An 8,543-nucleotide genomic window follows, 5' to 3' on the forward strand; every position below is an offset into this window, starting at 1 on the left:
CAGATATTGAACTTTCTAACATAGCAGCTTACCATTGGCGGAGCCTGCTCCTAGGTGTGGTGAGTTGTCATCTGAGGTATGTAAGCATCATGTAGGCAAGAAGTTCTCAATAGAGAGCAGTTCTCCTCTTGGGACATTTGTCAGTGTCTAGCGTTATATTTGGTTATCACAACTGGGGAAAGGCTGCTACTAGCATCTAGTGTGTAGAAGCCAGGGATGATAGGAATCACACGCAGACAGCACCCCCTCCCCAACAACAATAAAGAACTATCTGGCCCGAATTGTAGAGGACTACGTGCTCGCAAACGAGACGTTCCTGATAAGTCCTGCTCTTGCAAACGAAGCAGGGCATTCCCGGTAAGTCCTGCTCTTGCAGACGAAGCAGGGTGTTCCTTCCCTGTTTGCAGGGAGGACAAAGGAGCCAGCTGCAAACGGCAGACCCTGGGGGCTTGTTTATGTGTAAACATCTTGAAAATCCAGAAAGTCAGGGAAAGGTCAGAAAAACAACAATGTGTCTTGTGACTTGGCAACATTCCACAAATGACTGTATAAAATAAAGCAGAGCGCGCTATTTTGGGCGGCCGCCATGTTTGTCTTGTCTTGTGTTGTCTTGTGTGTTCATTCCTTTGTTTAGGAAACACGTGGACCCCAACACAAATGGCAATAGTTCCAAGGCTGAGAAACTCTAACATAGGCACACATTTGCTACAGAAAGAAAAACTACTTAAAATCCCTTCTTTCTCTGAGACTTCTATGATTGGAGAATGCATGCTTAATTATTAAAATAGCATGCTGACTATATAAGGTGATTGGCCCTTTGCATATAGCCTTGAAAACATTTTTAAAGATTGTAAGGAGCTTTCAAATCAAGATGAAGATTTAAAAACAAACCATTTTATGTAGTAGTGGTAGTAGATTGGATTTCTCTTTCTTCCTCTTCAGTGGAGAGACCCTCCCATCTGAGTTTCCTCTCCCATAGAAAATATGTTAAATAGGTGATTTCTTTTAAAAAAAACAATACTGCATTTTTCCTCAGTTGAAAAAGTATTACGTATTCGTCACAGAAAAATTAGAAAAATATATAAAAGCAAAGAAAATAATCTAACACCACTGTTTACTTAGTTGGCATAGTCCTTCCCCTGAATAATATATAAAAAATGGATCATACTCTATCTCCTATTGGTTTTTCTACATCCTGTTTTACAACCTGGGTGTGTGGTGGCATGGCACCTCTAGTCTGCTTTTCACACTGCGTGATTTCTTTTTTTTTTTTTTTTTTTTTTGAGACGGAGTCTCGCTCTGTCGCCCAGGCTGGAGTGCAGTGGCTGGATCTTGGCTCACTGCAAGCTCCGCCTCCTGGGTTAACGCCATTCTCCTGCCTCAGCCTCCCCAGTAGCTGGGACTACAGGCGCCCGCTACCTCGCCCGGCTAGTTTTTTTTTTTGTATTTTTTAGTAGAGACGGGGTTTCACCAGGTTAGCCAGGATGGTTTCGATCTCCTGACCTCGTGATCCGCCTGTCTCGGCCTCCCAAAGTGCTGGGATTACAGGCTTGAGCCACCGCACCCGGCCCACACTGCATGATTTCTAAGGGCTTCCCCAAATTCAAATTTCTATGACACACAAATTGGCAGAATTTCCATATGAACATGTGAGGCCATTTCCTGGAGGACAAAACTAGAAACTTCTGAGTTTCCTTCCTCTCCCATGACATCTAATAAATGTGTTTCCACAAAAGATAATACTGAGGCTGCTGCTTTTCCCAGCCTTGAGTTTCACTACTCTATTTGCTCACAGTGTGCCCTGGATAGCCCAGAAACTCTATGGGATAGAGACATCCACCACCAGGCCATGTGGATTTTACTCGTTTGTGTATCCATGTATCCATCTGATACATGCATCCACTGATACTTTGTGTATTGGTGTATCCATCCAGGTTTCTACCTCCACCAGGTATCATTCTGAAGCCATCTCCTATCACTTGGACATGCAACCACTTCCTACCTGGTTTCCTACTCTTGCTGCACTGCAAACAAGTTCACACAGTTCTGAATATGATCTTCGCAAAATGCAAACCTGATTGTGTCACTGCCTACCACTTGTACCTCCCTGCTCTCCCTCCCTCCCAATGACTTCCCATTACTATGAGGACAAGCAGAAAACTCCTGAACCTGCCCTTTGTGTAGACCATTCATGGTTTGGCCCCTGCTGACCTGCCACACCTCCTTGTTTTAACTTCTACTCCATCTTCAGGGCCAACTTAACCCTTTCTTCCCAGGGTCATCCTTCCCTGATGCCTTTGACTAGGTCGCATAGCAGCTTGCATCACACACATACCACTTCTTCATAGTCCTCAGCTTGGTTGTACTTTTACATTGGTTTGTGTAATTATTTCATTTATATCTGTTTCCCCAGTAAGCTCCATGGGGGCAGAGAGTGTCTATTTTTGCATCATTGTCTCCTAGTGCCCAGTACACAGTAACACCCACAGCAAATGTTTGTGGAATGAATGAGTACAGTGTTTATAATGGCTGCATTGTTTTCTGTCATTTCCCTAAGCTCCTGTTGCTGACTCTTTAGGTTGTTTCCAGTGTCATTTCTATTACAAACTATGATGCAGACAACATCACCATGCAGCCATCTTTGTGCACTTGTGTATTAATGTATCTCTAAAGCATAAAATTGTAGAAATAGAATTCTTGGGTCAAAGGTATGTGTAGAGGACATTTGACATGATGTTGGACACCAGCATCATAAGTGCCTTTCTCAACTCGGGAAATTCTGCACTCAATTATTTTGAGTGGCAGGCAGGGGGAGCCCACTTGCCACTGCAGAGGTGCAAAGTGCCAGAAGCTCATTTTCCCATGACTTCCTTGTGGCTAGAGAGCAGGCATATGACTTTGACTCAACTCAGCAAGATGCTTTCCTCCTTGAGTTGGTAAAGTAGGAACCACTGTGAATTCATCTTCCCCCAGAGGAAGGCTCTGTGGTGATGGTAACCACCAGTGTCCAGCACTGGAAGTGTCACTATGGTTACCAGACTGTTTTTGTGTGGTTATGGCAGCTTGCCTGGTCACCTTTGTCCTTACCTGTTTTTTAAGTTTTTGACTTTGGCCTTCCCTGGGATTCTATGAGCTACTCAAGCCTTTCAAAAACAACAGACAAAAAACAAAAATCCTTTTTTTCTGCTTAAATTAACTAGTCAGTAAAATAACCAGGGCTCCTGACTGATGAAGTGTCTGCATTTGAAAATCTGGAAGCTAGTGCCAAATTTCCTCCAGAGAGGTAGCACAAATTCACACTCCCATCAGCAGAGTGCACAGAACCCAAGTTCCTATCTTCCCTCTAGTACTTTTTACGTTGCTTTGCAATGACCTATTTCTAAAGAAGGGGACATTTCTTATTCATTTTTCTAGACTAAGCCTCTAACCTAGGGCCTGACAAATTTAGGCACTTACATGTATGCTAAATGAATGAATGAAAAGAATTGTCTTTAAAGTTTGAGAAGGACCAAAGGTACTGTAGCTTGAACCAGAGACTGGGAGTTGGAAGGGCACCCAACCAGCTCCTTAATTGTTTATTTTCCTTTTGTTTTTTTTATAGACAGGATCTCCCTATGTTGCCCAGCCTAGCCTTGATTTCCTGGGCTCAAGCGATTCTCGTATCTCAGCTTCCCAAGTAGCTGGGACTACAGGCATGCACCACTGCAGCTCCTTATTCTGAGGTGGGAGCTAAAAGCCCAGAGGTGGCAAGCAGCTCCACCAAGGAAACACAGCTAGCCAAGTGGAAGCAGCCTCAGATCCAAGTCCACCAAGTCTATTTTCAGCTCACCTCCAAGTCCAGTGCTCTGCAAGGACTGCTGCTTCCACAACGTTTCTCTTCTTGGGTCTCCCGATCCAGGGAGTAGATTTCAGCTGAAATGATGTGCAAAGGAGCCACCGCAAAGCTATGAAACCGCCAGAAAATCACTTTGTGAAAGGAAGAACGCTGGCGACCACCCGTTTGGAAAATTGCCTTTGTAGTAACTGGAGGACACACATGTGTGTGGAAGGATCAAGCGTCAGCCTTGCTATGGCCACAGTTTTGATTTTCCTTTATTCTTTGTATTGCTTTCAAATCAAAGGGAAGCCGTAGCAGAGAACCTCTTGCCCTGAGCTACACATATGAAAATGAACAAGGTTATGGGAGTCGCGTGTTTTCAATAATGGATCGCTGGTGCCGCCCTTTCTAGGAAATGAAGCGAGACTGTTGCTAGGTTGGCGGTAAGAGGCACTGGGCAGGGGTAGGGGGTCCTAATTCCAGTGGTTTCACCTTTCCCACTATTCATTCCAGTCCAACCAATTGGTAGAATAAGAATCAATTCTGAGCAGAACAGTGTCTCATTCTATTTCAAGCCTCCCTGCTCCCCCACCCGCTTTTTGACATTTCTATCACCACAGCTTGATAGAGAAAAATATTCACAAAGCCGAGTCCGTTTTGAAGAGAACATCTGTAAAATTGGGTCAGCAGATACGTTACACGTTGGCGTGGAAGATGAAATAGAACCCTGTCTGGTCTGAACTTCACAGCAACAGGGAAGGGCTTTGTTTCTACCGCGGTGCGCACTTGGATTTGTGCCTTACAGCTCTGATCCGGCCACACAGCCCAGGCCCCTAGGCAGCCACAGGGCGCCGCCGCCTTCCGCCCTGGCTTGAGGGACAAGCTGGAGCCTGGCGGTGGAGACAGCGTGTGGTTCCTCAGAGAACCACTGGAGGCCGCTGTGGCACCAAGAACGCACGAAGGGCGCCGGGCTGGAGGAGTGGGTCTCTCCAAGGAATAATGACTGTCGCACACACTGACTGTTCTCAAATTCTAGTCCAGGATTTTAAAGACACTGTTATGAATTAACGAGAGTAAAATACTCGGCAGATGAAGCTTGGGTCTCAGATCCCCTGAGGTTGTTTTCTAACTGCTTTCTCATTCCCACCCCCCTCTGGAATTGGGTCTCATTTGCAATCCACAAGGCACAGGCTTTACATATGGTGGAAATGTCTTCCAAAAATGACACAAATGCACAAATGTTACCCTTGCAGCCTATAGTATTCATCCCCAAATACTATTGCAAAATATTATGCTATTTTCTCCATCAAGCAGTGTTGGTGGCAGGTGCCAACCACCACGTAGGCCGCAGGAATACAGCTGCTGGATAAAATGCAGTATGCCCAGTTAAATATGAATTTATGATGAACAATAAATAATTGCTTAATATACGTATGTTCCACGTAGTACATGGATCACATTTATACGACATAATTATTCATTGTTTATCTCAAATTCAAATTTAATTGGGAGTCCTGTGTTTTTATCTGTAAAATCTGGCCTTCCTTCACAGAAAGGGTGACTCAGGTGAAGTAGCAAGGAGGTACCCTGGTGCCCTGAGGGCATTCAGAGCTGGGAGGTGGTCAGAACTGAAGCTGAGCACAGAGTACTATTCCAAGGTGGGTGGTAATATGTGTCACATGTTCTCACAGAACAAATAGGCTCTTACACCTGCCTGTTGGGAAGGGGTCTCAGAGGAAGAGATTTGTACAGTAACTGGAGGTAATGTGCCATTTTTCACTTTTTGGTTATTGCCTTCACCCTAATACCTACATAGGCACACCAGCTTCGAGTAGCATTAGTCCAAGCCCCACTGAAAGGCAGAGTTCACTTCCCCTGAGTTCAACCAAGGGCCATCGTGCCCTGGTTCTGGAAGGCTGAGCACACACACACTGCGGTCATATAGGCCTTGCCCCTGGTGTGATCACCCCAGGTCCCAGAGTGAACCTGGGTCTGCAGGTAGACTTCATAGACTACTGGGCCAGCAGTAGACTTCATTCTGGGCAGCCAGAGAAGGAAGGGGAAGGCAGCAGAGGGGAATTTGCATTGTATTATAGGTGGCACATCAAGCATTTTGAACCTGGGGCTCCTTAAGTTTCCGAGGTCCCGACATATTAATGTTCACCTCCCCCAACTCCTCACAAGGCTCTCCCCTCTGAGTGCAGATTTCCATGACTCAGTGGTGACATGCATCCCTGGAATTTTTTTGTGTGTGTGACTTGGTGGATAAACAAGAGCAACTGAAGAGCCTTCAATCTCTGGCCCCCTTTTGGGGGTCTGCTTGGCAATCCAGGCAGCCCGCAAAAAAATGCTGGGGGATCTCAAGAGCAACAACAGCAAGGGAAGAGCCCTCGTGGCCCCAGATTGATCCTGTTCTGCCACTTGAGAGCTGGACAACATTGTGCAAGCCACTTCCCTTCTCTGGGCCTGTTTGTTCAGTGGATTGGGGAAAGTAGCTGCTCCTCTTGAGTGGGTTTTTGAGCCCTCAGTGAGCAGGTATTGAGAACATACGATGCCTGAGCAGCATCTGGCATCTGTTCCATAAGTGTGCCTCCTCCTCTTTTTCCTTGTTCATGAGCCGTGGAGAAGGGTGGGATCCACCTGAAAGTGACCCTGATCCTGACCCTGCCACGTGGGTGACCCTGGATAATCCTCCTTTCGGGGCTTGGGTCTTCCCATCGAGGGGCCATCCTTCCCAGCTGTCATACTCTACAGTCCTGTAAGAAGCCAACTGTTCTGGACATAGGAGCTGTGTTCATTGTGAGCGGCAATATACATCTTATGCATTTACTTTCCTTCTTTTTGTAGACACTAGGCTTTGAAGGATCTTCCACCTCCAACCTCATACACATATACATTTCCTAACATCCACAGAAGCAGAGAATCCCAGACTTATATGGTACCAGGGCAGCCTGTAGCTTGACAGCCACTTCTAGGGTGATGAGGACCAGGCCTGGGAAACACCTCCTGGCAGAAAGTACGGAGATGTGGGATCGCTCCACAGGTTATCACCTTCAGCGGCCAGACCTTGATCTGGACACCTGGACCTGCCCTTACACTCGCACAAACACAGCCTAGGGGAGCAGGATTTCCTCCAAAGATGCTGGGTTGTAGAAAGCACAATCTGCCTCATTCCCTGGCCACCAAGTCTTTAGACCTGCCACATCTGCCTCTGATGACCTTGCTTCATTTCCTTCATAGCATATACCATTTTCTGAACTTGAGTGCCGTTCTTGTTAATGGGTCATTGTATATTTCCCTGCTAGAATGTCAAGTCCAGAGAGCAAGGACCTTGTGGCATCTTATTTACCACTGCATTCTCAACACTTAGCATAGGTCCTGACAAATGTGTGAAAGTATGTATTTTATCACTTTTTAAAGTTTATTTGAAAGCTTGTAAGAGAAACGGTGGCCTATGAGAATGTGCCCTGAATTTGGAGTGTGAATTCTGACTCCATCCCTGACTGGCTGTGTGGCTTTAGGTAAAGCTCTCTGAGCCTTAATTAGTTTCCTCATGTGTAAAAGGGCATGATAGTACTATCTATCTCACTGAGTTGTTGTTAGGATATGATCAGACTATGTGAACTGTTCAGATTAAACCCAAGGCATTAGAACGGTTATGCTACTGCAATATTGTCACGCATTTGGACAGCCCTTGATCTTGGGTGAGGCACTTAGGGGTCAGCGGTGATGCTGACACTAGGAATCTGGTCCCCTCATCCCTGGCCCAGACGACTTTTGATTCACAGTTAATGACCCCATCTGAGTGACCTTGGCAAACTGTCTGTACTCATGTAGAAGAAAAACTGGACTCAGATTTCCTAGTTCCCAGCATCCTTGCTTTCCCAGCTGGCCCTGAGCCACTCTTCTCACAGGATGATGGGTCAAAGGTGGGGGTGAGGGAGCAGAGGCCAAGACTTGTTTGCTAAAACATTTCCTCTGTTGAAGGCTCCACTGTCTCTTTCATCATTTCCTACTCAACATGCAGCCCAGGCCCCTTTGGTTTTCATCCTTCTCTTGATGGGCTGCAGCTGTGTATGCTGAGGACCTCCAGCATTCATGGGGATGGGGGTCCACTTTTACTAAGGCTAAATGCAGACCCTGTCCAAGGCTCTCTCTTCTAGGAGATGCCCAGACCAATGTAGACAGCTTTGTCCCAGGAGACAGTCCAAAGAAACCTAGCTGGGCCAGAGGTCCCCGCACCAGCTAGTTTTGCTGCTACTAACCTGCTAGGGTTTGCCATCTTTGCCAAGTTTATCTTGCCAATCCACTTTCCTAAATCAACGGCTTTAGTGAGATTCTGTAACAAGAGAAGTTGCAGCATCTGTAAGCACTTTGGCAAATATTTGAATGAGCTCCGAGTTCACGTGTGAGGACTCAGGAATAACCAATATTGTGATTTTTTTGTTCTTTCTTGGCCAGTTCCCCTAAAGGCCACTGGAATAAGAGACTTCAAAATAATTCACTTTACCTAAAGGTGTACATTAATTCATTTGCTCTTTTTCTTAATCCATCAACACAGAGTACCACCTACTCTCGGCCATGCACACGCTGGGCTGAAAGGCTTCAAAGGAGCCTGGGGCAAGATCCTCAGCTGTGAATGGATCATCAGATCTGGGCTCTAGGAGTGATACTTAATTTCAAGCTCCAGTCCCTTTGGTGTGTGTGGGGTTTTTTTTTTTTTTTT

This window comes from Piliocolobus tephrosceles, chromosome 12 (genome assembly GCF_002776525.5).
Source record: "Piliocolobus tephrosceles isolate RC106 chromosome 12, ASM277652v3, whole genome shotgun sequence".
Classification (NCBI taxonomy): Eukaryota; Metazoa; Chordata; class Mammalia; order Primates; family Cercopithecidae; genus Piliocolobus; species Piliocolobus tephrosceles.